General features: G+C 42.7%; 1 protein-coding gene across 2 annotated transcripts in view; it reads right to left on the reverse strand.

The window, feature by feature from the left end:
- Positions 1-22,684, reverse strand: part of FBXO36 (F-box protein 36) — a 70,510-nt gene that overhangs the window by 25,406 nt on the left and 22,420 nt on the right. The window lies entirely within an intron of this gene.

Genomic DNA, 22,684 nt, shown 5'->3' on the forward strand with positions numbered 1-22,684 from the left:
AACTTCATTTCCATGGTGATGGACCACACTAAAGTCCCACGTTGACTTCATGGCTGCCAACTACTAGGTCTAATGAGATGCCCCTTGAAGCTTTTCCAACTTATTTCACGTTTTCCAACCTGTAATGGAACTGGGTAGTTAACTGAGATGACAAAACTCCCACCAACTTGAGCAACGAAACAAACAGTTTCTGCACGAGGACAGCCAGGGAAGGTGATGCAGGAGATGGACAGTATAGGGACATTGCTTGGCTTCCCGGCTCCGGGGTCGTCCCCCACTGGCATAACCAGGTAAGGTGAAATAAGGTTCACGCGAAATGGGTAAGCAGGTGGGAGCCTGCCGCGGGCCTCCCTTTATTTACAGGTCCCCCTCTCTCCCATCCCGGTGTCTCTTCTCTTCGCATAAGGACACTAGTCACATTGGATTAGGGCTCCACCTTGATGACTACCCTTAACCTGTTTTAAAAAAAGATTTTATTTATTTATTTATTCATTTTTAGAAGGAGGAGAAGGGAAGGAGAAAGAGAGGGAGAGAAACATCAATGTGTGGTTGCCTCTCTCGTGCCCCTTACTGGGGACCTGGCCTGCAACCCAGGCATGTGCCCTGACTGGGAATCGAACTGGCGACTCTTTGATTCATAGGCTGGCGCTCAATCCACTGAGCTACCCCAGCCAGGGCCATTTAACCTAAATTACCTAGTCAAAGGCCCTGTCTCCAAATATAGTTGCATTGGAGGTTAGGACTCCAATCTGGGAATTTGGGGGGGATATCATTCAGTTCATAATAGAAGGGTATCAAGTATTACAGTAGAAAGAACATGAATTTTGGAGAAAGGCTTAGCCAATTTATTTAATCTCTCCGCACTTCAATTCCCTTTCTATTAAATACTGTTAAAGTTAACAATAAATACTATAAATAATATGCCCTTTCTGTTGAATGACAATGCCAGACAAGCTGAATTTAATGGTGTGTTCTTTATTCCACATAATCTAGAACTTTTACAAGTAATTGGGAAGTCAAATCATTTAATCTTTCCACAACACATACAGGTGGGCAAAACGTCTCAGAGGTGAAGTCAGAAGTGACAGGTCTCCTTCCCCACAACCTTACTACCAGAGGTTATCTCAGATTGAATTCTCCCCCAGGAAAGACATTAATCACCAGGCAGGCACCTCTAGAGCCCCAAAGATGTTTCTGGAAGCTCAGCGGAGCCCCCCTCACTGTCTTCTTTGGCGCTCTAGGGGAACCTGCCCAGGATAATTTCTCTCTGGCCCAAGTGCACCTGAATTTATAATGACGTAATTAGCTACCCTTCTAGCCAGATCAAGCAACTAAACCCTTGATTAAGTGGATTAGGGAACAAATGGAGTTCTGGACAGGGCTCTGCTCCAGAAACATTATGTCACCAAACTTACTTATGTTGCTCAATAAAAGGCAGAGAGACACTTGTACAGTCTTACCTGACAGCTTCGTATCTTGCACATCATTCATTTCACCGGTGAAAAATTATTTCTGACATTCCTCATAGTAATTCATTAGCCCTCTGGTACTGATTTACAAGGCAGTCCTCTAAGTGCTCCCCGGGGTGGCAAGGGCCTCTGGAGGGAGGATCCTCAGGGCACGGTATGAAGCTAACTCACCCACATAGATAAGCATCCTGCTGGCTCCTCAGAGGTATTTAAATTACGGAGAATACAGCGCTTGCCTAAGGAAACAAGGCCAGCTAGAACCAGAATCCAAGCCTCCTCACTCCCAACTCGTAAACACAGTCTGTTCTGAGGCAGGAAGCTTTCTTTGCATATAACTTCCCAGGTACTACACGCTCTACAGAGCGGCCCAGAGATCTGCTCGGAATCGCAATTGAGCCTTGTTGAGACTCGATTACGTCCCACATGCTGTCCTTCCTGAAACAGGAAAATGTGCGGGACGGGTGTTTTCTACCACTTATTACTTCAGACTGGTGAAGGTTGTTTTGAAGGGACAATACTCAATATTGGTGAGAAGGAATACAAGGTTCCTTAATCATCATCAGAAGGAATGTGAATCAGTTTGGCAAGTGTGACCCAGACATGCCACGTGTAAGAGTCCCTCCTAAGGAATTTATCAGAGATGTGTACACGTCTTGCATGTAAGAATGTTTGTCGTAGGTTAATTATGATAATGAAGAGTCAGGACCAGCCTAAGGGTCCAACAGTTGGGGCTAGTTAAACAATTATAGCACATTTAAACACTGGAATACTCTGCACCTGATAAGTAAAAAAATAATGTAGGATAATTTTTTTTTAAAGATTTTATTTATTTATTTTTAGGGAGGGAAGGGGGAGAGAGAGAGAGAGAGAGAGAAACATCAATGTGCGGTTGCTGGGGGTTATGGCCTGCAACCCAGGAATGTACCCTGTCTGGGAATCGAACCTGGGACACTTTGGTTCCCAGTCCGCGCTCAATCCACTGAGCTACGCCAGCCAGGGCAGGATAATATTAATAATCATTTGCTTTCACTGATACTCCAAAGACAGGAAGGGAGACACTCCTGTACATGCAGGGGGAGGGGCACCGGCATGGCAGTCAACACCACTGTCTCACAGGACGGGCAGCCTGAAGGCGGCTGAGCCCAGGTGTACCCCCCAAATATTTGTGAACCGAGCGCTATTATGGTATTAGCTTATGTTAAGTCACGTTACACATACAAAGTTATCTATTTGTTGCTATTTTGAAAATCTTCAAGTCTGTAAATAAGGTTTTAAAAAAATCTTGTTCTGCTTAACTGTGGATGTTTGCTCATTAACATCCTGCAAGAAACGCTGCAGGGGAGCGTCCCGGCTTTTGCAAGACTGTTTCGATCTGGCTGGACACGGGCTTCCTGTGCTCTCCTGGGGTTCGCGGAGCTCCCAACCAGCTGTGGGCCATGAGCAACTGTGTTTATGGGCGAAGAAGCCCACTGTGGATGGGTTCGATAACCGGCACCAGCTCTGCTCACCCAGGGAGCATCTGACTTTGTGAGTCAAGTTCTCTGTCATTGCCTCTTACCCTCTGTCCAGGGAGGGCAGACATCCCCCTCCTTGTAGGATACACGCCAGTATTTGGTATCTTGATAGAAATCACGTGACCGGTGGTAGAGTTCTTTAAACATTTTATTTATACTTAGCATATACTTTATACATCTTTTTAATAAACTTGAACATTGAGCTTTCTTCTTACAAGAGAGGTCTAAGATTTCTCACTAATCCCTCGGCATCTCTCCTGCACAAAGTACTAGAGCAAGATTGCAAAGATTTACTGTCCACCCAGTGAGGGCCCCTGAGGGGCAGTGATTCACTAGGGCAGCCCTCAGGGGGACACTGGGAAAAGCAGGCCCAATTAGGCTTCTTAGCCTTCGTGCACATTGGGCAATGCACGCCCCTTCCCCCAGTCTGAGGCTGTGATCTTCCCACCTCTGGCCCTAGTGAAGGACCCTACTCCTGGGACAGGAAGTGGAGACTCGGGTGTTAGACAGGTCTGGCTTAAACCCTGGCCTCTGTCCTTTGCCTTGGGCAAATTTCATAATCTCTCTGGCCTCAATTTCCTCACATCCAAAATGCAAAGAATGATGCCCACGTCACTCATTTGGAGAGATGACGTGAGATAAACCCAAAGTGTCCAGCAAGATGCCAGAGGTAGGCAAGCTCTATGCAAGCTCCATAGAGGTAGGTCCTTGCCTTTTTGTTCTCTCTTTCCCCACTTTACACACCCTTCATAGTCAAAACAACAAACTCAACCCAAAATACCAACAGATAAGAACCAAGTGTTTTTTTCTTATCAGTTGTCTAACTACATATTCAATCCTACTTCATCAAGTTCTGCTTTCTGAATCGTCTTCTCCAAAGACATTTATTTCAGCTTTCCACTGAGACTTGGTATTTGATTCTTCTAATCATCGGTCAACACTAAGGACCGCATACTTTTTGCTTAGAAGATGCATCCACCCACCCAGTTAACAGACAAAGTGGCTCCTACGGGATTAGGGTGACGTGCCAGATCCCACACACTGAACGGGGCATCCTGAATCTTCCTGAACATCTGAACAGGAAAGACACTTATGACTTAGCACGCAACTCCCTCTGCTTTCTCCTACAGAGAACTGTCATTCTATCAGATCCAATTTCTTCCTGTTTGGGAAACCACATATAATTAGGGGATTTCACTGAGTGGTAGAGATACTGTATTGTAGACAGTTTATGAAATTAGGTCTTTTCTTAGGTAAGGAAAGATTTTCTTATCTGAACATCGTGCTGAGACATGCAGAAGCCACAAGGGCATATGGCAAGTAATTTCACCTTTACATATTACTCAAAAGGTCACACGGCACCAGCATTCCCAAAGGTAGAAAGATGTTATTTTTTAAAATGAATTATGAGGATAATTTCTTCCTTTTTTCCCACCTATTTAAACTATAAACACATGATGTTTTTGGTGCAAATTTATATCAAATATGAGTTCCCTATGTATCTACGTTTGGTTCAACTTGTCTAAACATGGCAAAACTTAGATTTTCAGCTTTAGAAAGTTTTACTATGAAATGGTAGTAATTATTATGCATTAAGAATAAAAGCAATGAGCGCAGGCTGTGAACCAATCTACTCAGGTTCGATTCCCAGTCAGAGTACATGCCTGGGTTGCATGCCATGACCCCCAGCAACCGCACATTGATGTTTCTCTCTATCTCCCTCCCTTCTCTCTCTAAAAATAAAATAAATAAAATCTTTCAAAAAATGTTAAAAAAGAATAAAAGCAACATTATTAATAATGGGGAAAATGAGGCTGAGGCTAAAACGAGAATGGAATAAACTGAAAATTTTGATAATGAAGAACAGAGGACACTGAGATGTTTCTGTCCTTCAATAGTTCAGACAGGAAGCTGCCATGGAGAGTCGGGCGAGTAAACCTCAGACACGGTGGGCCTGACTGGGAATTGGTGGCTGGCTAGGAATCGGGGGCAGACAGACTTTGCTCGCTGGTGGCAGACCAGCGCAGGTTTGCCCACCGCCTGTCCAAGGTGAGCCCCATTTGTCCGGTAGCCTCCCTCCTCTACAGAGAGGTCTGGCATACTAGATTTGTCATTTTAGTTTAAATACATAGGATTAAGCTTGCATTTAGTGCTTAAATTTAGGAATTTTTTAAAAGATTGTATTTATTTTTAGAGAGAGGAAGGGAGGGAGAAAGGGAGGGAGAGAAACACCAATGTGTGGTTGCCTCTCACACAGGCCCCGCCCTTCCCCCCAGAGACCTGGTCCACAACCCAGGCATGTGCCCTGACTGGGAATGGAACCAGCGACCCTTTGGTTCGCAGTCCAAAACTCAATCCACTGAGCCATACCAGCCATGGCTGGGAATGGTTTTAATAGAGTGCATTCTTTATTTTGGTGAGAATATCCTTTTTTTCTTTTTTCTTTTAGAAAGAGAGAGAAGAAGGAAGAGAGAGAGAAATACTGATTTGTTGTTCCACTTACGTATGTATTCATTGGTTGATTCCTGTACGTGCCTTGACTGGGGCATCAAACCCACAACCTTGGCACATTGGGACAATGCTCTAACTGACTGGGCAACCCGGCCAGGGCTCAACAGATGTCTCAGAAAGGGTTTATAGGGAGTAAACTTTTTGTCTGAAGATGTGCATGTTCTCTCCCAGGTTCTGGTCCTCTGTCACTGTTACTCAGTGCCGGAGCCAGTGGCCAAGGCAGATGACCCCCAGATGTGCCCTCGGGCACGCATTCTCTGCCGTCAGCTGCTTCTACAGGCCAGGGCTGGCCCTCTCTCTTTGACAAGTTTCTTTCCATCATTCCTGTTCCTGCGGGCAGTCACATGCTCTCCAAGGAAATATGAACCTCAGTCTTGCTGGGGGAGAAAGAGAACAGATATCCTAGTTATTGCTGTCCACCCTCCCCCCAGCACACAGGTAATGCCTGCTTTTGGCCACTGCTACTTCTGGACTGTTTAGAGCCCTCTCTTAAGTTGTTAACCATCTTCTATTAGTTAACAGTTACTTTTTAAAAATTTGTCCCTAGTAAAAATAACAAATTGTCCCTGAATGGACCTTCCTAAATGGAGATATCTACCATGATTCTTTTGTCACTCACTATGCTGGGCACTTGGTGAGAGCTTTCAATCTGGGGACATACACTTCATATTTAGGACAATTTCTTGTACATAATTTAGTTTTTGGAACTCCTCTTTTTCACATATTGGACCTTCTGGTCTAATTTTTCATCTTAATTGTTCTGTTTTCCCTCTATTGTTCATCTCTTACTTTTGGTTCTTTTTCTCTAGATGATTTTCTCAATTTCTTGAGTTTCTCATTTTTACTATCATATTTTTTGTTTTCTAAAAGTTCTTTCAAATTTTCTGAGTGGCATTTTTTTTCTTGTGTGCTGGTCTTGTTTCGTGGATGCAATATCTCTTCTTATTCTTCTGAGGATACTGCTGATGAATAATTTGTTTAGTCTTTGTGCATTGTCTTTATTTTCTCCAAGATTCTATTTCCCGTATTTTGGTGGTGTTGATTTGTTTAGGCTTTGCTCAAAAGTCTGCTCATTGTTAGCTGTTGTTAGCTGTCTGTGTGTGTTCACGAGTCACGAGTGGGCCTCACTATGTCTGCTGGGGCTCTTTGGTTGGAGGATCCTGGTATTAATATCTTTTCTTTCTTGTTTTTTTTTTTTACTTTTTTTTATTGTTGTTCAAGTACAGTTTTCTGCCTCCACCCCACCACCTCAGCCCTCCCCACCTCCCTCCCCTGTTTCCACCCTCCCCCTTGTTACTGTCCATGTGTCCTTTATAATTGTTCCTATAAGCCCTTCGCCCTTTTCCCCCATTATCCCCTCCCCTCTCCCCCCTGGTCACTGTCAGCCTGTTCTCAATTTCAATGTCTTTGGCTATACTTTTCTTCCTTGTTCATTTTGTTGATTAGGTTCCTGTTCATGGTGAGATCATATGGTATTTGTCTTTAATATATATATTTTTTAGATTTATTTATTTTTAGAGAGAGGGGAAGGGAGGGAAAGAGGGAGAGAAACCCTGATGTGTGGTTGCCTCTCACATGCCCCCTACTGAGGACCTAGCCTGCAACCCAGGCACGTGCCCTGACTGTGAATCGAACCAGCGACCCTTTGGTTCGCAGGCCCTCACTCAGTCCCCTGAGCTACACCAGCCAGGGTCTGGCTATTAATATCTTGCAATCTCTCTTCTTTACTTGGTCTGATTCCCCAGAGAAGAATCTTCCAGATGTCTGCCTGGAGGGTATATTCCTGGGGCCTGCAGTGTTCTCTGTAGAAGTCACAGTGAGTCCCCTACTTCAGCATGTAGATTTTCACTTAATCCTCGGCCATATTCAGCACCGAGTCCCTCTGTCCTCAGTGGCTGAGTGTCCTGCGCCCATGGGTGCCTTAGTTTACCCGTCCGTCCACAGATCAAATTCCCAGTCTTCTCCTGTGGGTGAGGCAGAGCTGTTGCGGGTTGTACAGAGGAGAGGAGGGGCTGAAGAGGAAAGTAGTTCTAATCACATCAACAGACTTTCAACCACTCCTACTGTTTTTCAGGCCCTTCTTCCACCTCCCTTTCCAAAGAATCTGTTTCCAACCATTTCCGAGCCACCCCGCTCTGGGGCCCCAGGGTGCAAATCCGATTGCTTCTTGACTTCCCCACTTTAGGTTTCAGCTTTCTCAGGGCTTGTAAATCAGCTACCAGTTCATCTGCTTTGCAGCCTGCAAAATTGTTGCCTTTGTCGCTTTTCCCAATCTCTTTGTTTTTGTGGGTTTATGCTTTAGAAAAACCCTGTAATTGTCATTTTAGTGGTGTTGCCAGAGGGAGGGAAGGTATGTAATAGTTCTTTAACTAGAAGCCACACTTCTAAGCTGTATTTTTAAGATGTTTAAAATGCTACGGATAATCTGACATACTATATTTGTCATTTTAACTTAAACACATAAGATAATGAAAATGATTAAATTGGTAATTGGTATTTAAATTTAGACATATCTATTAAATTTACAATGATTTTAAGATGTTTGTAAGTTTAAAAGAGTTTGATCTACATTTTCATTACAGCTTTTTAAACACTTGGCTGATTTTTTTTTTTTAGATTTGTAATCATGTCTTTTTAGATTTTAGAAATGCTTGAGAAAATCAAATATATTATATTTGTGATATAGACTGAAATACTGAACAGGATTTAATCAAGTTTTTAAATCATATTTATATATAAGAGAATTTAGTTTGTTAGATTTATAAGTTTGGGGGCTTTAATTTACATTATTTAGATAAACTAAGTAAGTTTGTAAATGGTGCTTAAATGTTTAAGGGATTATAATTTGTTGAATGCATAAGCTAGCTAAACATTAAAGAACAATGAAAATGAATGTTTTTAATTTTGATGCAAAATTACTTGACTTATAATTCAATTTACTAGGTTTCTTAGTTGTATTTGAAGGTTAAAAATAGATTTTTAATTCTAACTTTAATTGGATATTAGCAACAAATACAAATAATTGTAATAAGTTAAAAATGTTTTTAATAAATCATAAATTATAAATAATTACAAAGAATTATACAATAGTGTTTCTTAAATTGTATTTAAAAGATTGATCCAGGAATTTGGGGACACTGGATGGCCATTTGGAAAGAAAAATTGATTTATGTCTCACATCAGAATTAACTCCAAATAGATCAAAGATCTGCATGTAAAAAAAATAAATAGTCCTGGCTGGCATACCTCAGTGGATTGAGTATGGGCTTCGAATCAAAGGGTGGCCGGTTTGATTCCTAGTCAGAGCACATGCCTGGGTTGTGGGCCATGTCCCCACTGGGGGCCACATGAGAGGTAACCACACATTGATGTCTCTCCTCCTCTCTTTCTCCCTCCCTTCCCCTCTCTCTAAAAATAAATAAATAAAATCTAAAAAATAAAAACAAAAAATGTTTTTGAAAAAAATAACCCACACAAGTACTAGAAGAAAACAAAAGTGAATTCTTCTATCTTTCTAATTATGTCTCAAAACCTAAAAATCATAAAAGAGAAGACTGATAAATTTGATTATATAAATATAAAAAACTTGTGCCTGGCCAAGTCTCCCAAAGACCTGTATGGAAATGTTTAAAGCAGCTTAGTTCATAATAAACTCCAAATTGGAAACAACCAAAATATCCATCCGTATGAGAAAATATTACTCAGCAACAAAAAGAACTGCTGATACATGAAATGACATGGTTGAATCTCAAAAGCATTATCATAAGTGAAAAGAGCCAGATACGAAAGGTACATTCTGTAAGATTCCATTTAGGGCATGTTGGAAAAGGCAAAACAGAAATTAGGTCAGTGGTACCAGGCGACGTGGGTGGGAGAGGGAACTGACCACAAAAGAACATGAAAGAACTTTTGGGGTTGATGGAAATATTCTATATCGTCCTTATGGTCATAGTTATACATTTGTCAAATTCATGGAACCTAAAAAGGGTGATTTATACTACATTAAAATCATACCTTAATATGCCTGACTTAATAAAAAACATATCAAAGAAAAAGAAAAAGGATAAACTGGGAAAATGTTTGCGATTACTATCACAACAAAGAGCTAATGTCTCTAAAGAGTTTGTAGAAATAGAGGAAAGACCAATAGACTAATTTTTAAAATGAGCAAAAGACGTGAAAATAAAGTTCACGAGAAAAAAATTTTCACGTGGCCCATAACCACATGAAAGGATACTGGATTTCACTCACAGGAATAGAAACACATACTAAAACCACACTGAGATATCGCGTCTCATCTATCCAGACTGGCAAAATCTGACAGACAGAAAACACTCACCGTTAGCAAGAACACAGAGAAACCGGAACTCACATCGGAGAGAAAAGAGGATTTATTTAATAAATAGTGTTACCATGATGAGCTGTCTCTCTGGAAGAAGTAAACTTAAACTCCTACCTCCAGCTACATTCAAAAATAAAATTTAGCCCTGGCTGGTGTGGCTTAGTGGACTGAGTGCTGGCCTGCAAACCAAAAGGTCGCCGGTTTGATTCCCAGTCAGGACACATGCCTGGGTTCTGGGCGGGGTCCCCATTTGGGGGTGTGCAAGAGACAATCAAGTGATGTTTCTCTCCTGCTCTTTCTCCTTCCCTTCCTCTCTCTAGAAATAAATAAATAAAATCTTTTAAAAAATAAATAAAATCTAGATGGACTAGTCTGATAAGTACAAAAAGCAATCTTATAAGGCTTTAGGAAAAAATGCATTACTTTAAATATAATAAATAATAGTATTTTCATTTCAGGAAATGACACAGGAGCAAGGGATAGCACCTCGTTCGGAATGACTGTACATATTTTGATGCCCCCCTGCCTGTTCTCTGGCTGAAATCTTGGAGTCAGAATTCTAGAGGCGACCAATTAGACACTGCTATTTTAACTTAGTAATTAATTACAAAGATGGTAGCTATTAGTTTTTCTTCCCCTCCTAGGTCTTCAGATCCAGAAATGTAACTTTAAGCAATCATCTTTATTGAAAAATATTCTATTACAATAAATCAAACTGGAGGTCCTACTGAGTTCATGATCATTGTCATTTTCTCTTTACTGAGCACGAAGACTGGGCTATTGCACCTCAGAAACATTCTCACATTAGGCAGGTTCTCAAAGCAAAACTTGCATAAGATTCTGCACCAAGGAAGGAGGATAAGTAAGATAACTACATATGCTGACGATACAATCTTTCCAAAAGAACACTGTCCACCAACTATATTTAAATTAAAAAAAAATAATAAAGTATTTTGAGAGAATTGATCAATATATTTTATACTAAGTAAAAATTTAAAAAACAAAAGTATTGTTGCAAAGTTAAATATAACATTTAGAGTACATAATCAATACAATATATTATGGACTCAAGGTGTGTTCAAGGATTTGCTGATGAAGTAAAAGCTCATGAATAAACAAACACAAATTAAAAAAAAAATCTTTCCAAAAGAACATCAGTGCAGAACCCAACATGAATACCATGATTTGGGGTGAGGGGAAGTCCCATCAGCAATAAGAGGAGAAAACACATCATGTCCGAGTGGACGGGACATCCCTGAACGTGGTCCTGCGGCGTGAACACACAAATGTGGCTGCAGAGCATCCAAGCAGGTGTTTTGCACCCACAGGAACATTCCGGCTCCAGGACCTACTAGCAGGGCGACCTTGGGCGAGCCTCATGATGTTTGTTTGCCTGCTCGTATGCTCATATCTGCTGGGAGGATTAAATGACGTGATGCACACCTAGCAGAGTCCTGGACACATCATTAATTTCCTTTCCTATCAAATTATTATTGGAATTTGTTTATATAACAGATCAAGAACACAGATGTAGTCCCCTCGGTTTATAAGAAGCACAGACCCCCCCCCCCCCGCAGCTCCAGTGGAAGAACTGGATGAACCCACAATTTTCTAAGTCTGCAGACGGTGGGACCATTCCCAAGTACAGAAAGTCAGTGGACACAAGGTCATGCCAGTCAGTTTTAACACACATTTTGCAGCAGCCTGACCCCAAAACACGAAGTGTGTCTGCCAGATGGGTGTGCTAAAAATCTGGAAAAAAAAATGCAAAGTACTCTACAAACAATAAGATCAAAAAGAAAGAAAAGAAAAAAGCAGCTCTGAATACAGATGCAAGTGGAGCTTTTATTGTTTTGCATTAGTATATCTTCTGGAGCAATGCCCAGGAAAAGAAACAACACAACAACAACCACCTGGAATCCTCTCTCCAAAACCTCCCTGGACATGGGCAGGAAAGTGACTAAGCAGGTAGGAATGCCCAGCTGTCTCTGGTCTTACTTCACAGAGCACTTCTCAGGACGTACCTGCCTCTGAGCCTGTTAAACGGCCTCTTCATTAAATTACTATTTACAACTCCAAGGTGTCTCTGCTTTCACTCTGATACAAAATAGTAATCTACTGGCACACAATGTATTTTTAGAATTCCCCCTGAGTTTCTTGGTGGGAGCTAGTTCTCCTCCCTCTTGTTACTACCCTATCCCTATTACTGCTGTCTTCCAATGCAGCCTCACGAAGTCCCACCAGTCAGTAAGGGGCCGCGTCATCATTTTATTTCTGTGCCTTCTTCCAGGCCCCGTCCACAGGGGATGCTTCCCCCTTCCCTGTGGTTTCTTTTCTTCCTGTTTGTAGAAGCAACACCTGCCACCAAATACTGGCTTGTGTGCTCTTGTCCGTGCTGATCTGCTAGTCAAAAGAATAACCACCAGGCACTTTTGTTACTGGAAGTGAAATATTTCTTAATTATTAAACATATAAAAATGGGGATGTGCTTTGTCAAAACCTTCCTCACCTCCTCTGGCTGTGGACTGAATTGTGTCCCCCTGCCCCCCAACCCTCACCAAATTCTACGTTGAAAACTAACCCCCAAAGAAATTAGACTCTCTTTGGGGGTAGGGCCTTTGAAAAGGTAATTAGGGTTAAAAAGTGGGGCCCTAATCCAATGTGACTGGTGTCCCTACAAGAAGAGAGGCGACACCAAGGGTGTACGTGCACCGAGGAGAGGTCGGGGGAGGGTGCAGAATGAGGGTGGCCAGCTGCTGGCCAAGGCGCAAGGCCTCGGACGAAGCCACACCGGCCACCACCTTGATGCAGCTCCCCTACTGATAATGATAAAGTAATACTAGTTCCTACTGAGTGCCTGCCATGTGCAGTCTGCTTTAGACTTTATCCTAAGCAAAAACCCTGGGAGGTTAGTATCAGTGTACAGATGAATAAACTGAGGCTCACGGGAGTTTAGAAAAATTTGCCCTCACTCATTCACTCCTCATTGGGATTTGAATCCAGGTCTGTCTGACTCCAAAGCCTCTAAATCTGTTAAGCAGGTCAAAACTGTTTGACATGTTGGTTACCGGAATGACGCAAGGCCTCCACTTTCCAATGTCCACGATCATGTAGGGAAGCAGTGGTGTTTAGAATCCTAAAGCTGCTAATCCACAACTCGTAACACTTGGCATTGGATGAGTTGTTTACTTCCATTTGGTGGGGGTGTGGCTGATGTGCTGAGAAATGATAGCGTTTCATTCATTCCACATTCCCCAGGCACACAGAGCGTTGCATTGTTCTGCCAGACACACAAACCCCTGCCCCCGTGGAAATTATGTTCTATGGGGAGGGAGACGAACAATAAACAGAACAAGCAAATGCATTTCATAGTGTGTTAGAACGTGATAAGTGTGAAGAAAAATAAACTAAGAAAAGGAGATAGGCAGTGCTGGGGGTGGGGGTGGGGGTTCCATTTTAAACAGAGTGGTCCTGGCAGGTGCCATTTGAGGCCGTCTGAAGTCAGATGGCGGGATGCAGGAGCTGGTGAACTGCTTTGCTGCTCATCCAGCACAGCCCGTGTGGCCCTTCCAAGCATGCAGGTGATAAACAAAAATTCCTCTCGGTGTCCAACCCTAAAGCTGAGTTGCTTGCCCACTCAAGACAAATGTGACCTGTACTGTACATGAAAACCCCAGGATTAGATCTCACGGGCTTTCCTGCTAAATTGCAGACTATAAGGGAGAATAAGATAAAAAAAAAAAAAGCAATCATGACACTTTAAAAAAATTCTTTGATAGTCACTCAAGCATCTGTTTTCCTGTCCTGTCCAGTATGCTTTCTATAGCCAGTTCCTTGAAAGCTCTTGCCTGGGGCATCCTGGGTGCACGGCCCAGTGCAGTGCAGACAGTGCTTCCACGTAGAAGATGCTTGCACATGCAACGAGAAATTGGCCTCTGGATGATGAGCATCCTGTCTCCCTGTTCTGCCATCCTTTTCTCATCGCCCCAGCGAGTTGTCTGTTAAGTACCATGTTGTGATTATACTGCCATGCATTCGCGCATGCGTGTCCAAATGCTTACAGCATCTTCCCTGCCTTGTCCTGAAAAACTCATTCTTCAAGATTTACTTTGTCACTTTTATTGTGTCGTGCAGGCATTAAAAGTTCTTGTCTGCTAAGCCCTGGCTGGCGTAGCTCAGTGGATTGAGCACGGGCTGTGAACCAAAGTGTCGCAGGTTCAATTCCCAGTCAGGGCACATGCCTGGGTTGCAGGCCATGACCCCCAGCAACCACACATTGATGCTTCTCTCTCTCTCTCTCTCTATCTCCCTCCCTTCCCTCTCTAAAAATAAACAAATTTTTAAAAAATCTTTAAAAAAAAAGTTCTTGTCCACTATTGAAATGACTTGCTGGATTAAGAAATATTCCCTATTCTCACTGCAAAACACTTAGCCCTCAATATGTGATCAAATTTCCAAAATGATTTGAATAAAATCTTCAAAGGGAGGGGTAGTGATAGTTACATACCCACTGAGTCAATATGTTGATCAACGGAATAAATATTTACTGTGGCCTTACCACTTGCAAGGCAGTGAGCCAGGCAACTGTGCATGGAAGGAGGGAGTGTAAAAAGTGAATAATATAGTCTTGTTCAAGAAGATCATATTTGTAGAGCCAGAATATGAATGCAAAAGAATATAAAACATTTATGTGGATTTTTAAAAGATAAATATATGGCCCTGGCTGGCATAGCTCAGTGGATTGAGCGCAGGCTGCAAACCAAAGCATCGCAGGTTCAATTCCCAGTCAGGGCACATGCCTGGGTTGCAGGCCACGGCCCCAGCAACCGCACATTGATGTCTCTCTCTCTCTCTCTCCCTTCCCTCTCTAAAAATACATAAATAAAATCTTTTTTAAAAAGATAAAACTATGGCTTTATTTACTTAGAACCTTTATTGTTATACTACCAGTAAATAGTTTCACTTCCTTAACACAGATGTGCAAGAAATACAATTTTCTCTAGAAGCCAATGTTACTTTCTTGAATAGGTAACAGAGGCTTACGACACAATGAACAGGGTAAAAGGGGAAGCATCTCTTCCCACCGCAACCCCAAGAGAAGGCGAGGACGTGTTTTCTAAACCGAATCACAGTCACCTGGGCGCCTCCCTCTGCCCCCTACTGAGGCTGAGTCCAAGTTTCTCAGGGGCAGTGTGTCCTCCACACCACCGTCTACAAGCCAGCCATAGGTGAGGTGTCCCCTATCCCATCCATTCTTGGGTTATCATCTGGCAGGTGACAGGTAAGTAAAAGGATCAAGTCGGCTCCATTGGCTATGGTGGTGGCACCATTTGCTGAGCAGGCCTGTGACCTTGTTAGACAGGGCTGCCAGTTTACTCTTCTGAGCGCGTCCCGGGACTGGAAACGACTGGAAAGCGAGGACAGAGCGTGACTAACCGCTCCCTGCAGCCACGGGCAGAAGATAACACCGGAACAAACAGCAACCTCCTGCTCCGACCAGCAGCCCAGGGGCCACACAGCAGCACCCCCACCCTTTGTAATCTAATTATAATCCAGTCAGAGCTCAGAGCCCTCGCCCCACCAATGGTGGTGCATCCCTCCACTCCATGCCCCTCTCCTTTCTTGGAGAGTGAAAAAAAGCTTTATTCTCTGTGCTTTCTTCTCCTTGTGAATTCTTTCCCAGCCCGCATTACCAACTACCCTAACAAACAGCAAGTGTTACCAAACAGTAAATTGGGGTCCTGCTGCCACCCTCCAGGCAACGTTCCAGAGACAAAGGTTTGGAGATAAAGGAAAGAAGTCTTTCTTTATTCAAAAGCTTCACAATTTTGGAATAACAGCTTTCCACATGCATTAGTCACTTAAGCATATCAATTAAGGCAAAACTCTTTAACTGTTTAGTTACAGCTCAAATCACTTAAGCCTGCCAATTAAGGCTCAACTCTTCACACCCAGGTTCTCCTATCACTCCCCGGTAGTTTTTAGTCATTTCTATTGGGCTAGTTTACAAACTGAAACAACGTAAGATAGGAAAGTTGCACAGTTTGGAAGAATGGCAGGCTTCTGCCTCAGAGCCCATCCCTTCCAGAACACCCCGAGGGGAACAACCCTGCCACCCTCCGCCAGGCCGGCCTGGTCCCAGTCTGCGCCCAGAGTTCCTTCCCATCCAAGATACCATCTGTTGGGACACGAGGGCAGCTGCAGCACCATCGCCCAGGCATCCTCCAGGAGGAAGGGCCTGAGAGCCAGGGAGAGCCAGGGAGAGCCAGGGAGAGCCAGCCCTCTTTTTACTTCCGTGCGCACTGGAAGCGTTCAGCCTCTCAGCCAGTTCTGCCCTAGGCTGCTTAGCATGGCCTCAGCAAACTCCTCCTGTGGCCCTCCCTACGTCTCCCCTCAGGTCACTGTATCGTAAAGGCTACAGCAGTCTCCTCCTGGTCTTCCCTCTTGGCAACATGCTCCCCTCCCCCACGGTCCCCCTCACTGGTGGCTGCAGAGGGAAGCCTCCTAGGTCTTCCCAAGTGCCTCAGGGGGCGTGGGGGTCTGGAAGGCTGTCTGAGGACTGTCCGGCCACCGCCTCCTTGCAACCTGCTGGGGTGGGGGATTTCTCAGGGGGGCTGTTCTATTCACCTGCCTCTCCTACTCCTCGCTGAGTGTGGCGGGGAAGAACGCGCCCTCCTTAGCTCCTGGAGCTTCGATGTACCTGAGGGGTCTGCTGGGTTTTGGACCTTCTCTCTGACTCTCTCCCTGCTCCCGCAGCCTGGGAGGCTTGCCTGGTGGGAGGAGAATAGGGAAGGGAACTCTGCATATTCTAACCAATCTGTTGTTTGCACTGAAACCTTCGGGCCTCTTCCCCCCACCTAGAGGTTGGGGTTTTCACATTTAAAATCCTGGGCCCTTGCATTTCAAAGCCCGGTTTTGGGAAACTCCCTAAGGCAAAGAATCAAGCTGTAAGCAAGGAAAGCAGATGAGGGAATGAAGGCTAGAAAGGTCAAGGAAAAGTCCTCAAACCTGAAGTGTTTGTCTGGCCTACGTTCTGGTGTGAGACCATAAACTTCCACATGTACAACTTAAAATAAAGCAATGCCTAGAAACAATTCTATTAGGTAAAGTAATTAAAATAATTTATAAAGTGTTCTTGGGAAGAAAAGTAAAGCATTTTTTTAAAATGCTTTAGATGTGGTTTAAAGTGGTTTAGATGACACACATTTTATTCAAAAAGTTTTTCCAACTGACATGCATGACCATAATACATAATTTGCAAGAGTTTTCATGTCAGTATTTGTGAAGTTCCACGCTCAGGCTCAAGTGTAACAGGTGGTCAAAGCATCCCAAGGCCTTTTCTGTTTAAGCTTTTGTAAATTGGCGTTGAAGATAATCACCTGAGAGCATCTGACAAACTTCCCTGGTTTCCAGCCTCTGGCTTCTGGCCAGGGATGCCACTCACCTCACCTTCACACCTCGTATTCCTCCTTCCCGCTCCTGCAGACCCAGCTTTTGATTTTTTAAATGTAGTCTGTGGTTTTAATGCAAGTTCTTGGTCCCTAGCTCCTGTTTGCTCCCCTGGGCCAGTCCTATGACTCAGGGTAGCTTCTGAAGCTACATGCACAGATTCATTTTTCCTGAGACAAAGTTATGTAAAATGTTCCTGCATGGGGCTGCCAGCCAAGGAGCCTCCTGTTTCTCAGATAAGCTTTTTCAAAATCTATGCTATGAATGACTGTCTCCGAGTCCTCACCCAGTGACTGTCCATGTGCTCCCATGGACCCTGTGTGTAGACCTGTCTTTAGCACTTAAGCTACTGCACTGAAACTGATTTACTTATCCTTGTGTCAACCTGCTTCAGACAGTGTTCCTCCCTCCAATCCTGGACAGGGACAGGGTTCTCTGAGTCCTGTCCTTGGACCTTTGCTCACCTTCCTGGATAAACTCTGCAGTCGTCTGGGTGACATCACCCGTTCTAATCTAAGGCTCCTTCCTGGCTTTCTACCTACCATTTGTGTGCTGATGACTCACCATTTTTAACTCCAGCCCAGATCTCTTCGCCTAATGAACATCTCTACCTGTATATGATTAACTTAATATACTTAACACAGAATTTAGTGTCTTCTCCTTTAAGCCTTGTCTTTCTGGGTTCTTATGTTAGTGAATGGCATTACCAGTGGTCAGCAAACTCCAGCCAATAGGTCATATATGTCTGCAGCTTGAGCTAAGAATGATTTCTATATTTTTAAAAAGAAAAAACCAGCCCTGGCTGGCGTAGCTCAGTGGATTGAGCGCGGGCTTCGAACCAAAGCATCGCAGATTCGATTCCCAGTCAGGGCACATGCCTGGGTTGCAGGCCACATCCCCAGCGGGGGCCACATAAGAGGCAACCACACATTGATGTTTCTCTCTCTCTCTTTCTCCCTCCCTTCCCCTCTCTAAAAATAAAAATAAATAAAATCTTTAAAAAAAAGAAAGGTGACTTTCTTAAAAAAAAAAAAAGAAAAAACCAAAAGCACAAAGACTATACAACAGAGGCCAATGTGGCCCATAAAGCCTAAAACTATTTCCCATCTGGCCTTTTACAGAAAAAGATTACCAACCTATGGGGCATTGTCACTTGCCAAGGAACCTAAAAACCAGTAATGGCATGAATTAATTAACAGTAATAATTAGCAAAAGTTGAGTTTACCCTGTTGAGACACTGGGTGTTCGGCATATTTCACTTTATTTTCACATTAACCTACAACTGTTAGGATGCCCTGGCTACAGATCACAGAAAGTCCCAAGGGACTGGCTGCAATGGAGTCTAGAGACAGGGAGGCTCGGGCCAGTACGAGCAGTGGTCCAACTGTGTCATCAGGGACCTAGGGTTTTCCACTGCTCTGCTTTCTATCAGCGACAAGTGGGGTACTGCACGTGCTGTCATTACTGTCTGCTGAGAGAGAAGAGGAAGCATCTCTCAACCATGGAACATGAGGAGTTCTGCCTAGGTGACTGAGCCGGCCAATTCGGGGGGCACGTGCCCACCCCGTTGTCTACTGTACATCTGCCTCCTTTACCACAAATTCAAATAGCAACCAAGTCTTCAAAAAAAAAATTAACCTTCTACATATCTCTTGAATTTGTTCATTTCTATTCCTCACAACTACATCCACCTGTCCGTAAGATCCCAGAAAGCCAGGACAGGATCTCCTCTGCATGTCCAGCAGCATTAAGTAAATTGTACGAACAAATCGAGTCACGTGTCAGGTTTTCCTTTTGTAGTTGAGGAAGGTGAGATTCAGAGTGAGGCTCATTGGCCAAGGTCGCACGGCTAATAAGATTCTAATTTAAGTCTGTCTGCCACCACAGCTCCTATTACAACACTGCAATGATACTGCGTCTCCTGCCTCCTGCTTTGTGTCTCCCTTCCCATTGCTGGCTCCTCTTCTTAGCCTCAAACACGCTCAAACCTCTCCTTTCTAACAACCACGGCAGCCCTCTGACCTTACTTTCCCTACACCTTGAGCCTGCTCTCATCTTTCGCTTTGCAAACAAGTCACTTGGAAAAAATTGCCATTTTCCTTGCTTTTACTTCCTTACTTTTCATTTATACCCATCGTGTTATTGAATCCATCTTGCAGATGTTACTAGGATCCTCCCAACTTCCATTTCGAAGAGCATACCCATCTTGATTTCACCATACTTCTCTGCAGCATTTGACACCTTCCCTGCCTTCCTCCTCTTTCCAAAATATCCCCAGATTTCCAAGGCTGAAGCTCTCTAGGGATCCCTTGCCTTGTGACACCCCCCTGCATTTGCACAGGGTGGTCTAGCCCTTCTTCACATCCAGCAGGGCCTTCTATAGCCCACATCCCACCTGAGCTTCGGGGTATCTGAAGAATTTTATTCAGGGGGAACATACCCCATTGAATTATAACTACCTGTCAATGTTTTTGTGATCACCGCTAGCCTCCAAAGCAATCTCCAAGTCTTAGAGCCTTTTTTTTTTTAACCTGCAGAGTGCCATGGTGAAAAGCACAGAGCTGAAATCAGGAAGTGCTTGCTGAATAAATTATTAAATAAATTAATGCATTGACTTATCCACTGGTGCACAGCCAGTAAATGGCTTAAATCAAATCAAGAAAGGTCAGAGACTTTTTTCCAGTAGGCTATACTGTTGAAGATGACAGCAGTTTTCTAGGTATTAGAACTCATCAACATGTGGGGTAAAAACTATGTAAATCTATACTTTGGAAGATAGAAAAAATTATATAAATAATACTTATTTTCATTTATATTTACAGATATATCAATAAACATTTAGATTTACATTTATTTCTATTTAAACATACCTTTGTATGTATACTCATTATGTATTTGTGTATTTATTTATTTTAATTTAAAAGTTAAAAAGAGTACACTGAAGATAGCAAGCAATCTAAACAGCTGTGGAATCCTTATTGTTATGAAAATACCACAAAAGCACTTTTCTATGAATCAGCAAGCTATTTTCTGTTAAGTGAAATTTAGTATTTTAATAATCATCATATTAAATACATTTAAAAATTAAGATGGTAATTCAGCCACTTCTTTGATTTTACAACTGACAAGGGGCTAAAAAGGGGGGCCAAGTCATGGCTGCCTGCTGCGTTTCTTTTTTGAGATGCTAAGTAGGGGCAGGTGCTGGGGAAATCAGTGTGATAAAAATGAAGGAATTCCCATGCAGTGTTACTAAAATGGCCACAAAAGAGGAAATGTTAGTAAACTCTTCAAAGGAGCTAAGAACGTTGCAGGTTGGGCTTCAGAATATTTCCAGTCAAACTGGCAGGCAGTCCTTCAAATGAGGAAAAAACAGGGGTTGACTTAAAGGTTTTAGAATTTTTAAGTTGGGAAATACTGTAGTAAACAGGCCTATAAGTAAATAGATTTTTTATTGTATCTTTTCCATGACCATTCCTCTCCCTTATCACACCACACTCTTGTCCATGTCCATGAGCCCTTTTCCCTTTTTGCTTGATCCCTCCACCCCCGACCCCATAGCTCTCATCTGCTCTCCACCTATGAGTCTGTCTCTGTTTTGCTTGTTAGTTTAGTTTGTTCATTAGATTCCACACATGAATGAAATCATACGGTATTTGTCTTTCTCTGGCTGGCTTATTTCACTTAGCATAATGTTCTCCAGGTCCATCCATGCTGTCACAAAGGGTAAAATTTTCTTCTTTTTTATGGCCACATGGTATTCTGTTGTGTAAATGTCCCATAGTTGTTTCATCTACTTATCTACTGACGGACACTTGGGCTGCTTCCGTATCTTGGGGATTGTAAATAACACTGTAATGAACATAGGAGTGCTTATGTTCTTTTGAATTAGTGTTTTAGGTTCCTTCAGATAAATTCCCAGAAGCAGAATCTCTGAGTCATAAGGCAGTTTCATTTTTAAAATCTTGAGGTATCTTCGTACTGTTTTCCACAGTGGCCACGCCAGTCTGCATTCCCACCAACAGTGGAAAAGAGTTCCTCTTTCTCTACAATCTCACCAGCACTTGTTGTTTATTTATTGATGATAGCCATTCTGACCAGTGTGAGGTGACATCTCATTGTGATTTTCATTTGTATTTCTCTGATTATTAGTGACATTGAGCATCTTTTCATTGGCTATCTGTATGTGCTCTTCTTTTTTAAAAAAAGTTTTTTAAAGATTTTATTTTTAGAGAGAGGAGAAAGGAGGGAGAAAGGGACAGAAACATCAATGTGTGGTTGACACTCACATGGCCCCCACTGGGGAACCTGGCCCACAACCCAGGCTTGTGCCCTGACTGGGAATCGAATCAGCAACCCTTTGGTTCTCAGCCTACATTCAACCCACTGAGCTATACCAGCCAGGGCTGTACAGTCTCTTCGGAGAGGTATTTATTCAGGTCCTTTGCCCATTTTTTTAATTGAATTGGGTTTTTGTTGTTGTTGTTTTTGTTTGATTGTTTGCTTGGCATTGAGTTTTATAAGTTCTTTACAAATTTTGGATATTAACCCCTTGTCAGATGTATTGGCAATATGTTCTCCCATTCCATGGGTGGTCTTTTTTATTTTGCTGATGGCTTCCTTTGCTGTGCAAAACCTTTTTAGTTTGATACAGTCCCATTTGTTTATTTTTTCTTTTGCTTCCCTTAACTGAGGAGATATACCAGAATTAAATATTGCTATGAGCAATGTCCAAGATTTTACTGCCTATGTTTTCTTCTAGAATTTTTATTGTTTTGGGTCTAACATTTAAGTTTTTGATCCATTTTGAATTTATTCTTGTGTGTGGCATAAAAAGGTGGTCTAGTTTCATTCTTCTGCACATATTTGTCCAATTTTCCCAACACCATTTATTGAATAAACTACCTTTAATCCATTGTATGTGCTTGCGTCCTCTGTCAAACACTAATTGACTATTAAGGCATAGGTTTATTTCTAGGCTCTCTATTCTGTTCCATTGGCCTACATGTCTATTTTTTTTTGCCAGACCAGGCTGTTTTTAATCACTATGGCCCTATAGTATAGGTTTGATATCAGGTAGCTTGATTCCTCCAAATTTGTTCATCTTTCTCAAGATCTCTCTTGCTGTTGAGGGCCTTTTGTGGAGTAGATTATAATTAGTCTTAGCTCTTCGAGGTACCTCACAATTTTATTTCCACTTAACTGCTGTGAATTGTATAAATTCATCTCATTTCTTTGTAAATAAATTAAAGCTTTTGCAATAGAAAACTAAAATAGAACAAAAAACTAATACATTGGGGTGTGGAGTTATACGGCAAAGAGTTATCCAGGTAGGTGTAGGAGCTCATCTTCAAAAACTCAAAACTTCAGTGACATTAATGAGTTCTTATACTGTGTGCATA

The sequence above is a fragment of the Phyllostomus discolor genome, chromosome 4 (genome assembly GCF_004126475.2).
Source record: "Phyllostomus discolor isolate MPI-MPIP mPhyDis1 chromosome 4, mPhyDis1.pri.v3, whole genome shotgun sequence".
Taxonomy (NCBI): Eukaryota; Metazoa; Chordata; class Mammalia; order Chiroptera; family Phyllostomidae; genus Phyllostomus; species Phyllostomus discolor.